The sequence below is a fragment of the Anolis sagrei genome, chromosome 4 (assembly GCF_037176765.1).
Source record: "Anolis sagrei isolate rAnoSag1 chromosome 4, rAnoSag1.mat, whole genome shotgun sequence".
Taxonomy (NCBI): domain Eukaryota; kingdom Metazoa; phylum Chordata; class Lepidosauria; order Squamata; family Dactyloidae; genus Anolis; species Anolis sagrei.
This window is the reverse complement of record NC_090024.1, coordinates 97,388,782-97,409,035: the sequence shown is the minus strand read 5'-3', so window position 1 is coordinate 97,409,035 and position 20,254 is coordinate 97,388,782. Positions and strand designations below refer to the sequence as shown.

General features: G+C 38.2%; 1 protein-coding gene across 1 annotated transcript in view; it reads right to left on the bottom strand.

Annotated features, from left to right (window-relative positions):
- Positions 1–20,254, bottom strand: part of CDH12 (cadherin 12) — an 805,590-nt gene that overhangs the window by 532,448 nt on the left and 252,888 nt on the right. Inside the window, exon 2 of the mRNA XM_060774685.2 lies at positions 19,462–19,554. The gene's annotated coding sequence lies outside the window, so the exon portion shown is untranslated. The remainder of the gene's footprint in view (positions 1–19,461; positions 19,555–20,254) is intronic.

Here is a 20,254-nt window from a genome sequence, read left to right as displayed (position 1 = left end):
TATCCAGCCCTGCTTTCCATAACATATAATGAGATCTGGCTGACATGCTTGGATTATTTCACCAAGGTTACGGGTCTAGAGAATCCTCCAAAGGCATATGATGCTGAAGTTAAACTAGTCTGGCCCTATAAACCATCCCTAGATAGCAGACTACCTCAGGATTCTTTGGCAAGCTTGTTTGAGCTCTTTTGGAAAAAAGCAAGTTATAAGCACAAGAAAATAGCTATCTGTTCTTCTTTGAAAAAATGACAGCTTGTTCCCAAATAGTGTCAAATCAAAATATTTCATAAACCTGGCTATATTACAAACATTCATAGGAAAAACTATCACTGAAGGAAAACAGGAAAGTGTAAATATTATTTAACACATCACATTTATCTCATCATGTAGATTATACCGCTAACCATCTGTAAAGCTCTGATTTCTCAGCAGCACCATTGATCTAAATCTTTATCTTCACACTGAATGTTTTACCCCATAAATGGGAAAATGCAGTGTTATGTTGTTCAGTGACTTCTGTGGGATGACATGAAGACAAATAGATTTACCTTGTTTTAATGTGAGCATTAACTCTATGCACAAATTACTCAGGCCACACTTCCAAGAAGAACGGTGCTGGATTTACATTCCACAGTGTATCCAATGGATCACAAGCATTTGATTAATAGCTGCTGCATCAATGCTCAATAGCTGGAACTCAAGCTGCTAATGCAACAGCTGAATTCACATCAGTTAAGTGCTAGCAGCAGGAAACAACAAACAATAAGTCGCAGATCCACAGTTTGGGAATAGGAAACTGCCAAATACTTCTTGGCAAATTTTCAGGGGAAAATAATCCATTTAGTAGTTGAGATAGAAACTCCTAGAGCTGCCATATGCACATGGCTGTCATGAGCACCGGGCACAGTGGACTAGTGACTAAATCCCAGAGTCTATGTGGTGTAATGATTCAGGTGTGAATTAGACTCTGGGAGATCCAGTTTTCAATCTCTGCTCAGTCATGGAAACCCATTCTGAGTGGTCCTCTGAACAAATCTAACAAAACAAAACAAAAGATAGGTTCTCCAGAAGTCAGAAATGGCTTGAAGATACAAGACAGCAAAACACTATCCAACAGATAACTCCTGCCAATATTTTTTCCTAACCCATATGAGAATCAAGAATACCTGGAGATATTGAAAAAAAACACTACTGCAATCAATGTATCAATTAAAATGTGATATGTAGGTGTCATAATCTTTGTCCTGGAAATAGCTTTCTGTATTCTTACTGTTTTGAAGCTGCAAACATGCAACACCATGGTCTTAAGCATATCATGATCTTTTCCACATATTTGGAAACAAAAAATGGACTGACAACTTTATCCTATGTGGATTGAATGGAAAGAAATCCCTATTAAAAGGGAACATATATCCCCCAGGCAAGATCTGTAGCCCCCCTCCCAAAAAAGCTGATTATGGACACTGAATCCCTTTGTTTCATTTTTTCATTTTTCAATTTCCCACTAGATTTTTTTACCTTATTCCAGTTTCACATAGTTTGATGACAACTCTTATTCTTTTTGCATGTGAATAAATGCACATCAACCTGAGCAATGGGGGAAAACCACATAATAACATCCTATATTTTCCAGGTACATTGGATGACTACCCCCATAATGTAATCTGGGAAGCACAACAATTAGCCATTCATCCTTGTGGTCCTATTTGTAATGACCACAATAATAACTAGAGATGTTCATTTGGTGTGATGTATTTGGGTGTAATAAGTTATTTGGAAGTACAGTACTTTTGAAGAGAGTTGTGACATGCCTGCTCGCTGCCCCCCCCCCCCATATTAAGAATTTGAATCAAAAGGAGCCTTCCGTTCTTAAGCCTTGGATGTCTTTGTGACACAGCTAAAATTCACAGGGCAACCAAGCCCTGCTGAGAGGCAACGCCAATCTGTTGGCATGCATCTCAGCCAATGATGGCTGACAGAGGAGTGAGGTGGAGGCATAGATCTCTCTCTCTCTCTCTCTCTCTCTCTCTCTCTCTCTCTCTATATATATATATATATATATGAAAATTCCCAAAAAATCTGTGGATGAGTGAAACATTATAAAACTTGATAGGCAAAGAGTAGCAAATGGGTTCCACCATTTTAGCAAGTTGCCTACAATAGCTTTAAAAATGAGGGAGATGGGAGCCCCTGAAGTTTCCCTATTTATAGTAATTTAATGGGAAGTGAGGAGAAGCCATATGCTTGCTCTAAACTACATGTCCCAGAATGCATTGGGCTGCAGCAGCCAGCCATGTCATTTAGAGTCAGTCTAATTATTATAATATATAGAATCATGGAATCTGCAAAGACGAGTAAGTAATATTATAAATCAGTACTAAGTTGTAGTTATGTGGTTGTGTGTCAATAAGGGACGCATATTAATTGGATGTCAGGAGAGTCTGGATGGTGCAGAAAAAGAGGGATCAGTCTAGATATCCCTTGATAATGTCTGTACTATGATTTCTGTTCCTGGGTGTTGCAATTCAGAGCAGAATCCCCTCTGACTCTCAACACCCCACAGTTGAGTTAAAAATACCAAGTAGCTTATTGAAAATAGTAAAAGCCACAGCAAATAAAGTAATCCACTGTAAAAAAAGTAAATCCAATTGATTAGGAAGTAAAAAGAGCAATGAACCCACAAAGAAAGCGTTCCAGAAAATGCAATGAACCAGAGGCTTGAATTCAAAGGCAAAAAACAACAGCAAAGGTGTTTAAACAGGAATCAAAGAACAAGGTCCAGGAACATGGCATGGAGAACTATCTTTAAAATCCAACAATGCTTCATCTGAAGCTGAGCTCCGTACTTGGCACTATAGATCTACTTTGTTTCCCAAACAGCAAGAAACTAATTTTTCTTCATTTTGGTTTGTCTACTAGTCTCTGTTGTAATCTGATTGAGCGCCTTAGAGTCTCTGCTTGTTTGTCTCTGCTGGCTGAAAGCTCTTCATCTGTTCAAGGCCTCATTAAATTTTACACCTGGAGATAACTGACCCTGTGACTGTAGCTCAGAGCTTCTCCCAAGCTCAAGACCTTGAGATTCTCTTTGCAGCAACACAACCCTGTCTAAGCCATCAACTGAAGTGCATTCAGGCCCTACATCCTTAAAACTAGGCCCAGGAGACAGACCATGATCCCCCTTCAGAAACATCTACATGAACAGCATCCCCACTCCCATCAGAGGAATCAACTTGAACATGAACTACATTGTCATTCCCATCATTGAAAGCTACCTGATCATTAAACCCAAAATTCTCAATCCCATCATCCAAAGCAACCTGGTCATTAAACACAATCACAGGCTGAACAGGCTGACATGCAACATTGGGTTATAAATAGCAGTTTCTAATTGGTTCTGTCATAAAAACATAGCAAAGGTTTATTACACTGAAAAACCTTTGCTTTGCACAAGGGACATTGTTCTTTATAGAGAGAGCATATTTTGCTTTGTTGAGTCTCCATGAAGTCAACATGGTTTCTGCCACAAAAACAAAGTTTCTGGAGTTGAACAATGACTTTCAAAGTATAGTCCACACAATGAAACAGGAAATAACACTTTCAAATCAGGAACATATTTTCTTTATTATTCAAAAAATGTTTTTATAACAACTTTGAAAATTCACTAAAAATCTTTGGATGAGTCAAACCTTCTGGAATTTGGTGAGCTAACAGTGGTAAATGTGTTCTACCATTGTAGCAAGGTTCACCTCAACAACTAAAAATGAGGAAGATAGGAGCCTTTGAATTTTCCCCACTAGCAGTGATATATTCCTTTTTGGGCATATGTGACCGCCATTAACTTAGTACTTACAAAGTTTTTTTTAAGTTTTAAAATTTTCACCACCCAAAATTCAGAAAGACTTTAGAAATGAAGCACCAGCACTCCCAATTTCTGGAAGAAGTTTAGAACCATTTTTTATGGATCACACATGCCTAATAACAGCAGTCAAGATTCTGGCTGATTGTAATCGAGATTGTACTTATTTATTATTCCACTTTCCTCCCATATGGAGCCCAAAGCGACTAGATGCAAAAAGAAAAGAAAATTCATTGAAATTGAGACTTTCACGATCTCATGAGTATAGGTTGTTGTTGCTGCTGCTGCTCCTTTTGTGAATGGATTATTGTGCATTTAATGCAGAAACATGATGTAGACTCATTTTGAACACTTAAATTTAACAGGTTTTTAAAAAATCTATGATGAGAGCACATCACATCAGAGTGGATCAATAAATTAAAACCTACTGCTGGGAGAATATTAAAACATATTTCAGTTTAACTTTGAACACTGGGGTTGGTTACTTTAATTGTTGTTTCCTTATTTTTCACTAAGGCTTGAATCTGTAATTATAAAATGATTTGCAAATGGAAACTAATAAACATATAGCTTTTAAAAGGTTGTTTTGATGCTACCAGCCAACTCAAATTCACACTTATGTCAACATTTCTTACTACTGAGGGTGCTTACCCTATTCATGTATTATTTTTCCTGTGTGAATTAGTCAGAGAGTGGCAGAATTAGGGTTGATAGATTTTCAATTATTGTACATCATACACTTTAAGGAATTATTTAAATAGTCATTTACATGATGAACTAGCATGGGTATTCTGCCTGCTGTGGTCCATTGAGTACATATTATGTCCTATAAAAATAGCGATAAAGTTTTATGGAAGAAAAAAATAGACATTATATAAAATGATATAAAACTCCTGAATGCCTTTGGTGAAAGATGCAGCTTGTCACAGGCATTATATTTTTAAATGCAACAAATAAGCCTATCTGAAAAGCTACACGCAAATGCACAAAAATAGAAATTAAAGATACACAGGCCATAAACTGATATGATTGTGTGATATGAACTGCCAAACATATTGCATTTTCCCCAACAGGTTTATGAATATGTTATTAAGGTTTCAAAACATGTGTGCTGAACAGCATGGCAGGTCCTTATTTTCAGTAAAACTGCCAATTTATATTGATTGGTAACACACCATCAAAAATATATTGCCAGTGTTGCAGAACAAAAGGAAAAGAAAGTTAGTGCAAGACACTAGGAAGGCCTCCTTCCAGCAACAGACACAAATAATAATTCTGAAATTCTCCATTTATTTAGAAGCTTCATGTGCTAAAATAGAGGGAAGAGGAAATAGAGTTAGGAATACTATCAGTGGCGGATGTACACTTGGACACCCTAAATCTCCCTTTGTGAATAAACTGGTAGAAGCTATTTTGCCCCAGAAATAGGACGGACCATGATGCTGCTAAGGAATAAGTTGTCTAGCATTATGGAGAGCATGAGCAACTTTCCAACTTGATGGATGGGACAGGACTTTAACAAAACTGTGTGCATATATGATTGTGCACTAAAGATAATAGGTGCTAATGGTCTCGCAATTTACAGCTCTGTTTGTGTAATAAAAAACAGTGGTTCACCCATTGATCAAAATAGAGTTGCACTTGAGGAACTAGAAGGGAAAAAGAGAGAGTTCAGAATTGTTGCAGACATTAGAACAAATCCAACGTTTGTTCTAACTAAAAGAGATATGATATTCATTGGAATCTCAGTTCGTGTGATTAACAAGACCTATTGGTTTTAATGGAAACTTGACACTGACTTTAATCTGTTACTGTTGCTGTTCTTGTTCTCATTGCTGTTGTAGAATATCCAATATGTATATATTTTGAAGTGACTTTTGGAGCATTCTACTGCAGACACACAAAGGATATTTACCTCTCAACTGCACAGTTATAGCTAAGGGCAAGAGAGTAAAAAACACATTGAACTGAACACATGTTGTAACAAATAATAAAAAGCTACTAGATTAATGTTTTGTAGTCTTTTATATAGTTTATAACATATATTGTCTTTTTGTTTTGTATGGTTTTGTATGGCTTTGTTTTGTATACTAGCTTGGGGACCTTTCAGTTCCTGGGTTATTTGAGATAGGCATTGTTTGTCTGTGCTCCAAGTCCATCATACCACAAACCACACCAGAATGTAGAGTGGGTCATGAGGACTCTGTATGCCAAGTTTGATTGTGATCATTCATTGGTGTGAGTCGCAATGGTCTCAAGAAGAGAGTGAAGATACTGCAATTCCCATCATCCATGGTCCCATCATCCATGGTCCAAACTCTTCCAAAACACACCAGGATGTAGAGTGGGTCATGAGGACTCTGTATGCCAAGTTTGATTGTGATCATTCATTGGTGTGGGTCAGAATGGTCTCAAGAAGAGAGTGAAGATACTGCAATTCCCATCATCCATGGTCCAAACTCTTCCAAAACACACCAGGATGTAGAGTGGGTCATGGGGGCTGTGTATGCTAAGTTCGATCTTGATCCATCATTAGTGAGGGTCACAGTGGACACAGTGGTCTCAGGAAGTGTGAGAAGGTAGTGCAAGTACCATCATCTATAGTTCATCCTCCTTCAACAGGATGTAGAGTGGGTCATGGTGGCTCTGTGTGTGAAGTTTGGTCTTGATCAGTCATTGCCAAGGGTCTCAGTGGTCTCAGGAAGTGAGTGAAGTGACAAGTCCCATCATCCATCTCCAAGTTCTTCCAAACCGCACCAGGATATAGAGTGGTTCATGCGGGTTCTCTGTGTGAATTGTGATCTTGATCCATCATTGTTGCCAAGTTTGGTCTTGATCAGTCATTGGATGAAGGTCACAGCGGTCTCAGAAAGTGAGTGATGTTACTGCAAGTCCCATCACCCATGGGCCATCCTCTTCCAAACTGCAGTAGGATGTAGAGTGGGTCATGGGGGCTTTGTGTGCCAAGTTTTGTCTTTATTGATAATTGGATGAATCTTGCTGTGGTTACATGTCACATCTTGTCTTAGGAGATGTTTTAGAAATTGACTTTCATCCATTATTACTGAGCCCTTTTTAATTACTATTCAAGAATTAGAGTCAAAATGTTTAAGGGCTTTAGTAATATTACATTAGGTAAACATTATGATCATTGTATTTTATTGTAGGCATTCTTTTTTGCCTTGCTTGATTTCTGTTGACTCTGCTGCCCTGAGAACAAGAGCTGCGTTTGCTTGGCAGCCTTCTTGGCTAGTTCTGCTATAAAATAGACAGACAGCCATGGAGAGGTACGTTTCATTTCAAGATAGTTTAAACTGATCTGGAGCCCTGGAATGAAAAGTCCCTGCAAATGCCAGCTGTTCATGTACAATACTTTATGATGGGGAAAAACATCATGTAGATCTCAAAAATGAAATTTGTTTGTACAGTAAGAAATCCAGGGACTTTGATGGATTTTTTTTCTTGCTAAGACAACTTTCCCAGCATTTGCAATGTTTTAAAAGGCTCCTGTGCCCTCCAGTTTTCTTTCGCTTAATTTTTAATGGAAATTTAAATTATCATGACCTTGGTCAAAGAACCTTCCACCCTGATTTTAGACTGGAGACCAGGATTTACTTTCCACCCCCCCTCTCTCTTCAAGTAAAGGGGAAGAATGAGGTTAGGCAAATCTATGAGTTCTTCACTTTCTCACTTTCTGATAAAAACATTGGAATGATATTAATTCTCATACTAAGGAATAATAATAATAATAATAATAATAATAATAATAATAATAATAATATAATTCTCACTTATCCCTAGCACTGATTACCATTTATGCTTGTGTTTCAGATAGCAGAGATGTCTCCTATTTGGTATCCACTTCAATCTTTGGAAAGTGGCTTGTGGTTATAGATTCTTTGGTCCAGATTTAGGTATTCACTTAAGCTGGGTTTGGTTGACAGACCAAATCTTCTCCCTTGCCTTACAGGGAATTGCACAATGGGAAAGAACCTTGATAGGTCTCCCCAACCACAATTTGTTGAGTATTTGTAAAAAGGAAAATAAATTCAGAAATGGGTGACTTTGCCACTCCATATTATGATCCCTCATCACTGACTATGCTGTCTAGGAATGGTAGTTTAGCAACTTCTGGCAGGAAATTGTAGAACCTTCCTGGCCTAAGTTCCATTTCTCTTGTCCTCCTTCTTGGTCCCTTGTTTGTGCAGGCCTGCTCCAGGTAAACAGAAATAAGCTTATTTAGGCCAACATTTTTAGAAAATCTTCCAGCATAACCAACATTTTTCCTTTGTCTCAAAATCTGTTTTACAAACTGTATTTCTGTTTAGTGTCATCTCCCCAAACATACAGAGTGGATAGATAATAGCTTTGTTAATATTTACATTTGAAAAAAGGGTACAAAGTAATATATTGTGAATATAGGCATTTGATTTCAAGGTATTTCAGGTATAGGCACACTCAAACAATTTTTTACAAAGCACTCATAAGTGATCTGAAGCTTTTCTGACTTCAGGCTTCTATTGTTTGCTGAACTAGAAGGGGCAGAGAAGTAGACAATGCTGGCTGTCAGGATTTGTTTGAAGACTTACTTAGCTGTCATCTTTGCTACTGCTCTGTATTAGACTTATGTCAACTCTTGTTAAATTTTAACACCATGATTTTATGTGCTTTTGTTATAAGATAATGTTGCTTAAATTACATCAGCCACAATGAGAACACATAGAATGTACCCCCATAGGCTTGGCTAATAAAGCAACAGTATGATATGCTTTCATAACAATTGGCTTCAAATACAAGGAATGGCTGAAACCTTTATGAGTTCCACTATAGAATTGTTTTACACTGAACATATATCAGATTTGACTTTAAAAGCATATTGCCATATGTATCATAATATGTTTCTTTCTCTAAATGATACATCTTTCTTATTTGGGGCTCTGAATTCTTTTACATACCAAAGCTTTGATCTGAAGGCCATTTTTGATCTTTGTCATGGAGAGTTCCATGATTCCCCCCACCCAGACTTTTTTTAGATTTTGTTGTTCTGCTCTAACACAGGCTAGCATAGAAAATATTACAGTTCTTATAATCAGTTTCATGGAGATACAAATGGTGACTCTTTCAGTTACATTATAATAGAGGAGGCGAGGACATGTTTCTACCAACAGCAATTTCTGAGTGAAAGGTTCTCAGATGCAAACATGCAACTCAGCACTAGAGCATGTACTTAGAACTTGCAATCAAATATTGGTTTTGCTAAAACATGCATAAATACTTGAGGCTATCCTATATTTTCTAAGCATGCTTGGTTGCATTCACCTATTTTCTAAGCTTGTTTGGTGACATTCTCTGCTTCAGTGGCTGCCTGTTCATTTCCCTCCACCAATTAAAATTTCTGTTTCTCTTCTTTAGTGTATCAATTGGTTATTTTTGATAACAGAAATTACATGATTAAGATTATAGCAATATTTGGTATCTATATTAAGCATAATACAGTAGCTTGGTAGAAAATGAAGTAATTCCTTTGGATGTACTAGTTAGAAAGAAAACATATGCCTAAGAGTCTAATTTAGAAGACTGAAAAGTTTCTTACAAATTAAGGAATTATACCTCCCTTTCACAGCCTGTGAGAAGGTCCAGCATCCCCCACAGGAAGGAGAACATCATAAGCACGTTCATCCATTCTGTTGGTTTGCTTACGATAAACAAGTCTCAAGCAGACGTTTGAAGTTCTCTCAGCAACTCCTTTATTTCAAGCATGCCAGCAACTCAAGTCCAATGGAGCCTCCTGTTCCTCTCTCACACTCTTATATCCACTCCTCCATTCCCGCCTCCCTCCTTCCAATTAGACCACCTGTGTCTCCTTGTTTACTTTGATTTAGCATCCTTGCATCCTTGCATCTTGCAGGTGTTTTAAAGGAACAGCTTCTTTCCAACTCTAGGGTGGGACCACTGTCTCCCATTTACACAGCCATATTAGGAAGCATAATTTCAATTCATACTATAAAAGTGGTAATGGCACAGGAAATAGACATTCACTTTACTATACATTATCTCCCAGAGGTGAAAATAGAGGATAAAAACTCTCCTTCCTAATCATCGGGATGGAATAAAAAAATTAATACACATGAATAGTAGATAGATAAAATTATTCTTGGACTTTAACATTTCAGCCTGCAAATGAAGGTTGTATGGTTCAGTGCTCCCAATTGTCCCTCATTGGATAGTGGACAATTCCATGCACACACAAAATGGAAGATACAATAAACAATTATGTTACTCTTTTATATTAAAGAACATTGTTTCTATTTGTTTTTCCTAAAGAGAATCATTGTGATGACGTACACTGAGGGCCCTTTTAAATGCTGGTTTCTCTCAGACATTAGGCCACCCAGCAGCCCCAAACCCCACCATTTTGATGGGATGGTGGCTAGATAATATAATGTATATCTATGAAAATCTTTAGATTTTGAGTTTTTCTACATGAAAATTCATATTTTTAAAATATTCTCTGATAATAATAATTCTGTTTAGAAACACTCTTTTCTGCTTAAAAGGTATAAATTTTGTGCTGAATAAGTTCCCAATGATAGAATTTTATTGCATCACAGGAATTGCTGTTTCCTGTTGAGGGGAAAGGAACACAAATGTTTTCTAGAATTCGTTCCCAACTGCAAACAGTATTTTGAAAACGTGTAGTTTGAATACTTTCTTACTCTCAGAAAAATGGCTAAAATGTATTATTGCTTAGTTTTAAAATGAAATTAATGACCAATTCCTTCCCTTCTGTTCAGATGGATTAGGCCTGACAAGTCTATTATGTGTTGGTTCAATGCTCTCATTGTATTAAATGGTGGCGCAGTGGGTTGAACCCCTGTGTCGGCAGGACTGAAGACCAACAGGTCGCAGGTTCGAATCCGGAGAAAGGCGGATGAGCTCCCTCTATCAGCTCCAGCTCTTCATGCGGGGACATGAGAGAAGCCTCCCACAAGGATGATAAAAACATCAAATCATCCTGGCATCCCCTGGGCAACGTCCTTGCAAACGGCCAATTCTCTCACACCAGAAGCAACTTGCTCCTGACACAACAAAAATAAATAAATAGAGAGACCACATACTTATATGGTCTGATAAACTGTAGCAGTTCCAAACACATAACTATGCTATGACTGACCCCATTGCTGGTGAGAATAAGCATTTTGGAAAAACATCTCACTTTATATACATACATTTTTTTAAAAAAATACCTCATCTACTGAGACCCACTGGGGTTCTCTGGAGGTATAAGTGGATGATGCAGATCTGCACAACCTGTTGCCCTCTAGTTGTTTGCGCCTCAAACTCCCAGAAGCCCTAGTCAGCTTGTTCAATGGCAGGAATTCTGGGAGCTGAAGTCCAAAAGACCTAGAGGGACACAGGTTGTGCATGCCTGATGTATCATCTTGTATCTGGATATAAGGTCATACCAGCCACAGTATGAGATTACAATTATGATTAGTTTTTACTGCAGCCTTCAAGGAACAGTTTCTGCTATCAGAAACCAAGCTCACGTTTCTTTTCAGCTAGATTCACAGAGACTGTGACACCAAATCACAATCAGATGGGCTTGTTGACTTTTATGTGGTACAAAAGTAGAATACAGTGAAATATTAGCATGAGTCTGTTTCTCAGGGCATATGGTGATTAGCATAAACTCATATTTGCTTGACTGCTGACTTATGTAGTATAATATTACTTTGTTATCTTGCCTGCATTTTCATTGATGGAATCTGAAAGAATTATGTCTTTAATGCCGAAATGACTGCACTATAGTAAGAAAAATGTGAGTTTCAAATTGTTTCTCATGTTTTGGATAGAATTAAGAACTTTCTAGGGTGAAACATTTCTGGTTACATTCAGTGGTAATATTACATTAGTGTCAGGCTTTTATCACAATTCGTGTTTTTAGACAGACCAAATCTACCCTTCAATTCTGCTTGCACAATCCAACATATAAGCCATTGCACTAGTGACCCAAGCAATGGAGCCAGGGCTCACAGATACAAATCCTGCTACAATCCTGTGGTTAGCTGGGATGAAGAACTCATCTTCTGCCATGTCCACTTCAGGCTTTCCTGTTCCCTTGGAACTTTGCTGCACAGTACAAAGTAGCTGGGAGAGAAATGGATTCATCTATCCCTGTTAAGATTAGCTCATCGCAATTTTAATTATATACAAGACCATTTCATTCATCAAGGCCTCACTCCAGGTAGAGATGAACATTGCTAGAATTGTATTTTGAACTGTTGAAGTGTGCCTTTTTGGACTCTTTTGGGGACATGTCTATGGGGGCTATCCTGCTAAGAGCCTGCTGTTCAAACTTTGCTACTATATTACAAGGTTACCAAAGTCATTTGCTTTGAAAGTATGAGAAGCATGTTGAAAATCACAAAACAATCACAAAACAAATATATTTATTAAAATATATAGCTTATGTCACTAGTGAAAGGTCTTGCATGTTGGGTTGCACAAGCAGAATTGAAGAGTAGATTCTGGGCGCTTCCACACAGGGGTAAAACCCATGCCAAAGCAGGTATAAAAATCTGCTTTAGTGTAGGCTTCAGTTCCCACAAGCCACCCAAAACCCAAACTTTCTCAGAGGGGGTGGCTACATGCCATCCCGATAACAATTGGGAAGACATGCAGCCACCCCAAAGCCCCACAAAATATCCTTAAAAGTAAAACAAATTACCTGGCCACCATTAAGGTCTCCTTGTACCCTCCTGACATGAATAAATGATACACGGGTGCCGGGGGAGAAGAGATTTTCCTCTCTCCCCCTGTCTCCTGGTGCATCATTTCCTCATTCCACAAGGATGCAATGAGCATCTTAATGGAGGTAAGTTTTTAACTTTTAAGGGTTGTTTTGAAGGCTTGGGTTTGGTGCCATCCCAAACCCTTGGGCTCCAGGAGCCCAAATGGTTCAGGATGGCAAATGGGAATGGACCCCTGGGTAGTCCTGGGACCACCCAGTAGTGAGTCCCCATTGACTCAATTCTCCATTAGACTAGAGCCTTTCAGGAAGGCCTGGATCTAATGAGGTATTTGACTTATTTGGAATAATCGAGGTTATTTTGAATGAATTCATTTTTACTAGGGGAGTTGTTTGGATGCCCTTGGTAAAAACCCAGGCAGGTCCTGCATTTTGGACCTGTTTAGATGGACCTTCAATTTTTTTTTTGAAAGCATGAATGTTGCTGTGACTACTGTGATATCATGGGATGTAACCTAATGGACTATTAAAAGATGTAACCTGTCTAAAACAAGAAAAAAATGAAATGCATATTTTTCTTACTATACTGCAGACATTAAGCATCTAAGACTCGGTGTGATTTTGGCTCCAAGGTATTGCAGCTGTAGAGGTTAAAAATAGGCAGAATCATCTTGTGTTGGTTGAAATTGCATAACATCCCTCTGGCAGTATAATGCCTGTCTTTGCCAGGTGATTTTAGAGATCAGTCAGCCAATGGATTCACCTGTCAGCTAAAACCAGTTAGCAAAAAAGAAAAAAAGTAGTAGAACAGGAGTAGATTAAGGGAGGAACTGAAGTATACCAAATCCAAATGCCCCTAAGCAAATGTTATGTCAGCATAAGGCCCAAAAGGCTAAGATTTGAATTTGGATTCAATGTAGTTTCAGCCAGCCTAGTGTCAAGTTACAGTATATGCCCATCAGCTACTATGGTGCATTATGAACACACTCTTAATTTTGTTTATGTAGATTCAGACATTTAGCCTGTTCTGTTCAAACCAGTGGATGTTTATCATTCTCAAAATACATTTTGAAAAATATGGAACCCATTGGATTTGCAAAACTGTTTGGATTAGTATTTGGAGAATAGATACAAATAGAAAAAAAAACCAGTGTCTGGAATGGCTGTGATCCAAGCACAGCTAATTAGAAACACAGGCATGGGCAAAAGGATTCTACATGCTGATGATGATGCCTTTGAAAAATGTTTTCCTGACATAACTCAGTTCCCTCAGGATCCTGAGACAGAAAATCATGGAACAGTGACAATTTGTAGAGCTTCAGTCTTTCTTCCTCTTGTTCTATACCTTTCTCATGTAAAAATCTCACATCTTATTTCCACTCTCCTTTACTCTTCTCTGTTTACCTCAACTCTAGAGGGATGGGTGGGGGAGGAACAGCCATGGCAGTACTACATTTCCAATCCATGGCCTTCATTCAGCTCCACATTTTCACCCAGATGAGTGATTATCCATTGTGGACTTCCTGTTTTATCTTTTGCTCTGTCCACAACTTCTGACAATCCTGAACCATAAGCCATGCCAGATGTGTCTTAGTAAGTTGAGGTTCCTCAGCACCTGAAAATACAAGGCAACCATTGAGGCAGGTTTTTACACAGACCTTGACTGATGAGGGAGAAAAATGGACTACCATAATGTCACATGACATGGATAAATGTTACAAGATGTTATACACTGGAGAGATGCATCAATGCCACTTTCAGAGGCTGATACCTGAAAACATTACTTTGAGCCTGAGCCCCAAAGTGTCTTTATTGACTGTTAATTAATTTCCAATAGTCTTTTTCTTCCCTTTCCACAGCAGGCATACATCTTTGTCAATTGAGAGAGTTTTTGTTTTAAAAAGATACAAATAAACAACAAACACAAAGCAGAGGAGTGGAAAACAACCAAAAACAACAAAAACTAAAAAAAGGCTGGCACTTTTTAATCACTGAACCAAGTTTTAAAACACAGCAAGCTGTAATCCTTGGATTTGCAGTGTTGCTTTACAGGGTTAAGAAGATAAATGTTCATTACTTTTAATCCTACCCATGATTTATTAGGCTTCTGTGTGTTTTCCCCACCCAAAATATCTATAACTGTGTGGTTCTTCTGCCTGCTGCTTAAATGACATATACATTTGTAAAGCAAATTGGGGGTTGTTGTCCTACAATAGAGCACTTTCTTCATGCCTCCTGCTATATTTTCTTGTTATTAACAATGGGATTTTAATTATCTGTGTGATTATTCAGGGTGCTTTGGAGGATGGATTTGTGTCAGAGTAGGTTGCCTTATGATACTCAGAAGGATCACTTTGAATGCTAACATGGAAGCAACATAAATTATATTAGCTGTATCCACTCAAGAAGAAGGAAAGGCAGTTGAAATCATTGGAGCTTTTTCTTTTGGAACAGATTAAGAGTTCTTACTTTATGGATAGGATAATGAAAATTTAAGCAACATTTGTCTAAGATGCATTGACTTTTAATCATGTCATCCTATTTTCAGTAATCTGTTCACTCATAATAAACATGTGCTGGTTGCCACACAGGATAATCTAAAATTAAAATTAACAAATGCTCAGTAATTTATCTTTAAATGCAATTAAGATTATGATGATGATGACGATGACGATGATCCTAGCATGGAATCAATATTTATCAATGTACAAAAGTTTACATGATTTCCCCTTGTACACCACACCTGTGTATGGGCAAACATTGTGGCTATCCCCACACACAGGTTATCTGTTCAAATACATATCCTCATGGTATTCATCCTCTCTCAAAGAATGTAGGAGGGGATGAGGGGAGGTGACCTTATATGAATGTAATATAAAATATATACCTAGCGATCTTTTTTCCCCTCAAAATATCAAAGTCTTACACTCGGAGCTCCAGTAACTGCTGATTTTTTATTTAAAAAATCTCCATCTACATCAAGTTAATGGAGTCATGCATTCCTCATAGTGATAAGATCCTGTTGTTTGTTTGTTTGTTTGTTTGTTTGTTTCTTGAGGGCTATATGTCACTGCCCCATTTGAAGAGGAATTTAGGACCTCATCACATTAGCCTTGGGCTCTGTCCAGGTCAGAGCTAGGACGGAGTCTGTCAGAGCCCATCTCATGATGCAGGGCTACTTCCGGAGGGGCTCCATTCTGGCTCCATCCTGGAAGTGTCCTATCATGGATCCCAGAGAACATGGGAGGCTTCCTGTGTTCTCATTAGTTATGAGGAGGTCAGTGTGGGGGGAAGCCAGGCAGCAATGCTTTCTACGGTGTAATAGGGAAAGTGGCAATGTGGGTGATGGGGGGGAGGGGTTTGACGGTTTTCCTCCATGCCCCATGGATTCACCATTCTGTCTGGTGAATCCCCCCTCCCAGTCATTACTGTTAGGAATCTCCATGTGTTGATATCCTAAGAATATGACAGGACCCAGTAAATGGAGCCTGACTAGCAGGCATCAGTACTGGATGGTTAACTATTAGGAACCTAATTTAGATGGCTTTGAGGAAAGCATATGAATAACATGGACTTCAGTATGTGGAAAATCATTGTGATCTTGGATGTGGATAAAAGAGCACATTTCCATTAAAATTGTGCATTGTAGGAATGGGTTTCTCTGGATACTTGGTTTCTAGATGTGCATCATACTGTGTATATGCACTGGGATGTTCATTAACTCAAGCCCTGTGCAAATAGTTCCTTGTAAACAAGGATGACAATTGACATATATCTTCTACAGCAAAACGGCACATCAGGGGTGCTATGGGAATGCTGCCAAAATATTTTCCTTATGTTACTTCCCCCACCATGTGCAATATTCAGGAAAATTCGCCCACATTTGTTTCAGCTCTGATGTTGTGATAAAGAGAACTGACACTGCACAATATGACCATTTTAACTATTTGAAAGCATCCTTCGACAAGAAGACTTTGCAAACTGTGCACATAGAACATTGCCAACAGCTCCAGTATGCTAGCATGAAAACACACACAGAGAAAAGTCATCTTACAGTTTGAAACTGCTAGTAACAATTCAAGTAGAAAAGCAATACATTGTTCAAACAACATGGTGGTCGACTATGGTTGTCTTTTGCTCCCTCGGAAGCTTGGAGACATAACTTTGAAATGAGACGCATCCCATTTGACAAAAGCAATATGAAGAAGGAAATGTACCATGAAAAATCTCAAAGGGGAGGGACATAATTCAGTAACATAAAACATGTTGTGCATGTACAAGTTCCCTGGTATTTCCAGTCAAAATATTTTCAAGTAGCTTACAGGGCTGAGAAAAATCACTGCAGGATACCTCAGAGAACCACTGCTAGTTGAAATAGATAGCACTGGGCTAAATGAACCAATGCTCTGACTCAGTAGAAGGCCATTTCATTTGTTCCCGAATGAATTTCTGACCCTTTAGCAAGCAGAGAACAAGCAACCTGTAAAGGGGATGCCATTTCCTGTTAAACTGCATAGCAGTTACAGCCTCAGGCTCTTAGCCAGAAAGTTTGAGTTGGGTGGTCCAACTATAATAATAATTTTCTAGAATAATTTCCAGAATAATTATATAAAGCATTCTATTAAAATGGAGCTTTATATCTTCCACAAGATAATGAACACACTCAAAGAAATGTCAAGCAGAGATCACAGGGAAGGTGGAAATGTGGAGGTCTGTGTGCAGAGTCTGAAGACTTTCAGATTATATCTAATATAATTCTTCATATAGCATGTCAGTGGCCACCTGGTAGACACTTATGGGTCCACCAAAAATAATCCAAACCTTGATAAAGATGGTTGAAGCACCGGAGCAATTTTATTTTGAACAAAACAAAACTTCCTTTGTGCACATGCAAAAGTTGTTGAAATGGACAGATGACTAGTTGTCCAATATGAACCCTACCTAGAGCCAGTGACATTCACCTTGAGACATGGAGAGAAGTCCACAACCATCATCAACCCAAGAATGCTTTATTTCCAAACAGTATTACAGCACAAAAATCTTGTGTGTGGTGGTGGTGCAAACAGCATTGTGGAGCATTTCTTTCAAAAGCATCTTGAGAGTTGGCACAACCAAAACACCTGTAAATCTGTTTTCAGTGGGTGCCCAAGTTCTCACTAGCATTTCAGATCAAACATGTTTTGTTCAATAGAACAATTCGGCATGGATTTCTAGCACTGGGCAACTGACATCACATGAAGCAGTTTACAAATTAATATACATATGATACTCTTGATCCGACCTTTCTGGAGAATAGGAAGTATCATGAATATCGCATACATTGAAAATAACACATGGTCAGCCTACACAAGATATGCTTACATAGCATGAAAGGAGTCTGATCCAGATGCTGCATCCCAAGCTGCCACCACTGCTAGACAAATATTTGAACCAAGGTCATGTTTCTTTTCTGACATTACTTGCATTTTTTCTATATAATAGGTATATTCTTGAAAGAAAATTACCATGATCCAAAGAAACATGCATCTACAGCAGTGGTTCTCAGCCTGTGGGTCCAAAGATGTTTTGGCCTTCAACTCTCAGAAATCCTAACAGCTGGTAAACTGGCTGGGATTTCTGGGAGTTGTAAGCCAAAACACCTGAGGACCCACAGGTTGGTTAAGAACCACTGATCTACAGCCATGCCCTAAGAGACTCTGGGCCAGGGTTCCTCCTCACATTCTGCATGATAAATCAATTCTAAAGCAAAGCAATATTAAATATACTTGCAGCACATGGTTGCAATGTGTTGGAGTTGAATTTTAAACCCCACTAGGGACCTTATAGGACAGCGGTGTGTGTCAGGGGATCATTTCATAAAGTAAAAAGAGGAATCATGAACAGATAATACCTTTCAGTCCTCCATCGCTTTGTTTCATGACTTTTCCTCTCATCAGACAGATCAAACTTTGGAGTGCTTCCCTGTAGGCATATGGCATCTTCCTCATCATACAGAGCCAAGAAGTCTCTGCCCACCGTGGGGCTTTTTGTAAAGAAATTCTACTGATGAGCCACCTCATTAAAATTCTATAATATCCAGATAGGTTTCTTTACAGTGGACTTCATATGTATTATAACAGGAAACAATATAAAGTTATTTGATATTTATTACCATTTGGATTTGAAGTCCTTACATGGACATCTCAAAATGAAAATAGACTCCATTACTATCTAATTACATATTGAAGTACAATAATAGGATAGAAGTGAAATAAGAAAGACAAGGTTTTTTTTAAAAAAAAACAATTAAAGAACTTAAGAGTAAACAATAACAAATTTAAAACAACCAGCAAAGGAGAACTGCCAGTTCTCTCAGTTCTCTAAGACCTCTATTCAGCAGTATCTGTCATTTATATATTTTTTTAAAAAAATTGTGAAGGACTAATCATGCCTTTCTATAAACAGAGATGCCAGCTCACTGCTCTAAGGATCATTCATCGGACCGCCCCTCTCCACCAGGCTGAGCGCTAAAATGGGACAGAGACTGATATGGATCCCATCACATGTTATTTTGAGACAAAATGATGGGTCCTTCACACTATTTTTGCCAATTTCACAATTTCTCTCAGTGATCACAGATCAGCCCAAATTGACAATAGATCTGTAGTTCTGTGACCGGGGGGGGGGGGGTGACTACCAAAAGTATGGCTGTGTCATCTGATAGCAGCTGTGACTCCCTATTATATTACAATGGCTGACAGTGAAATGGGGGGAGGGGGACAAAGTCAATCTGATGAGGTCATAAGTGAGCATGGGGGACTCTTAACAAAATTCTCTAGACAACATTCAATATTTTAAACTTTTTGGTTCCTACCTGCAGCAACAATCCCACATCTCTTGATGTTCTCAGCACCAAAATTTTAAGTCCTTACACCCCAAATTATCACTTGAAACTGGTAACAGTGATCTGTTGATACAAAAACAAAAAAAAACAATTGATTCAAAATGCTATGAGAAAACAAATAAAAGCTAGTAGAGGCAGCAATTTTGACTAGCAAGAACTTGAGGAACATAAGAGTGATAATACTTTGCTTTAGAGACAGCCTACTATACTTCCAAAGTGATATCTAACATGTGGGTGTGGCCTGTGCCTAAAATTTAAGAATCAAAACTTACTCACATCAGAAAGCCCCAATCAGGAGAAGAGAAAGATTTATCCCTCTGCAGCCAGCCAGAATTCCAATGAATGGTCGAATCTGCAAAGAGGAGGACTATCTGATACTTCTAGTAAATAATAATAATAATAATAATAATAATAATAATAATAATAATAATATATTATTATTATTATTATTATTATTATTATTATTATTATTATTATTATTATTTAAATCAGTGCTAGTCTGGAAAGAAAGCCCTAAATGGATTGTTCTTGGAGGTCCCTTCCAACTCGATAAGGGAAGCATGGATAGCCAACTGCCAGGAGAGTTTGATGGTGCCCTTCTGCCTGGAAGAAGGGAGTTGGACTAGATGGCCCTCGGGGACCCCTTCCAACTATAGAATTCTATGAAAATGTAGAGTTGGCTAATATTGCTTTCTATTGCTTAATATCAGAGACGTTCCATGCAATAGCTGTTGTGCCTTTTTTAAAAAAGTTTTTTTTATCC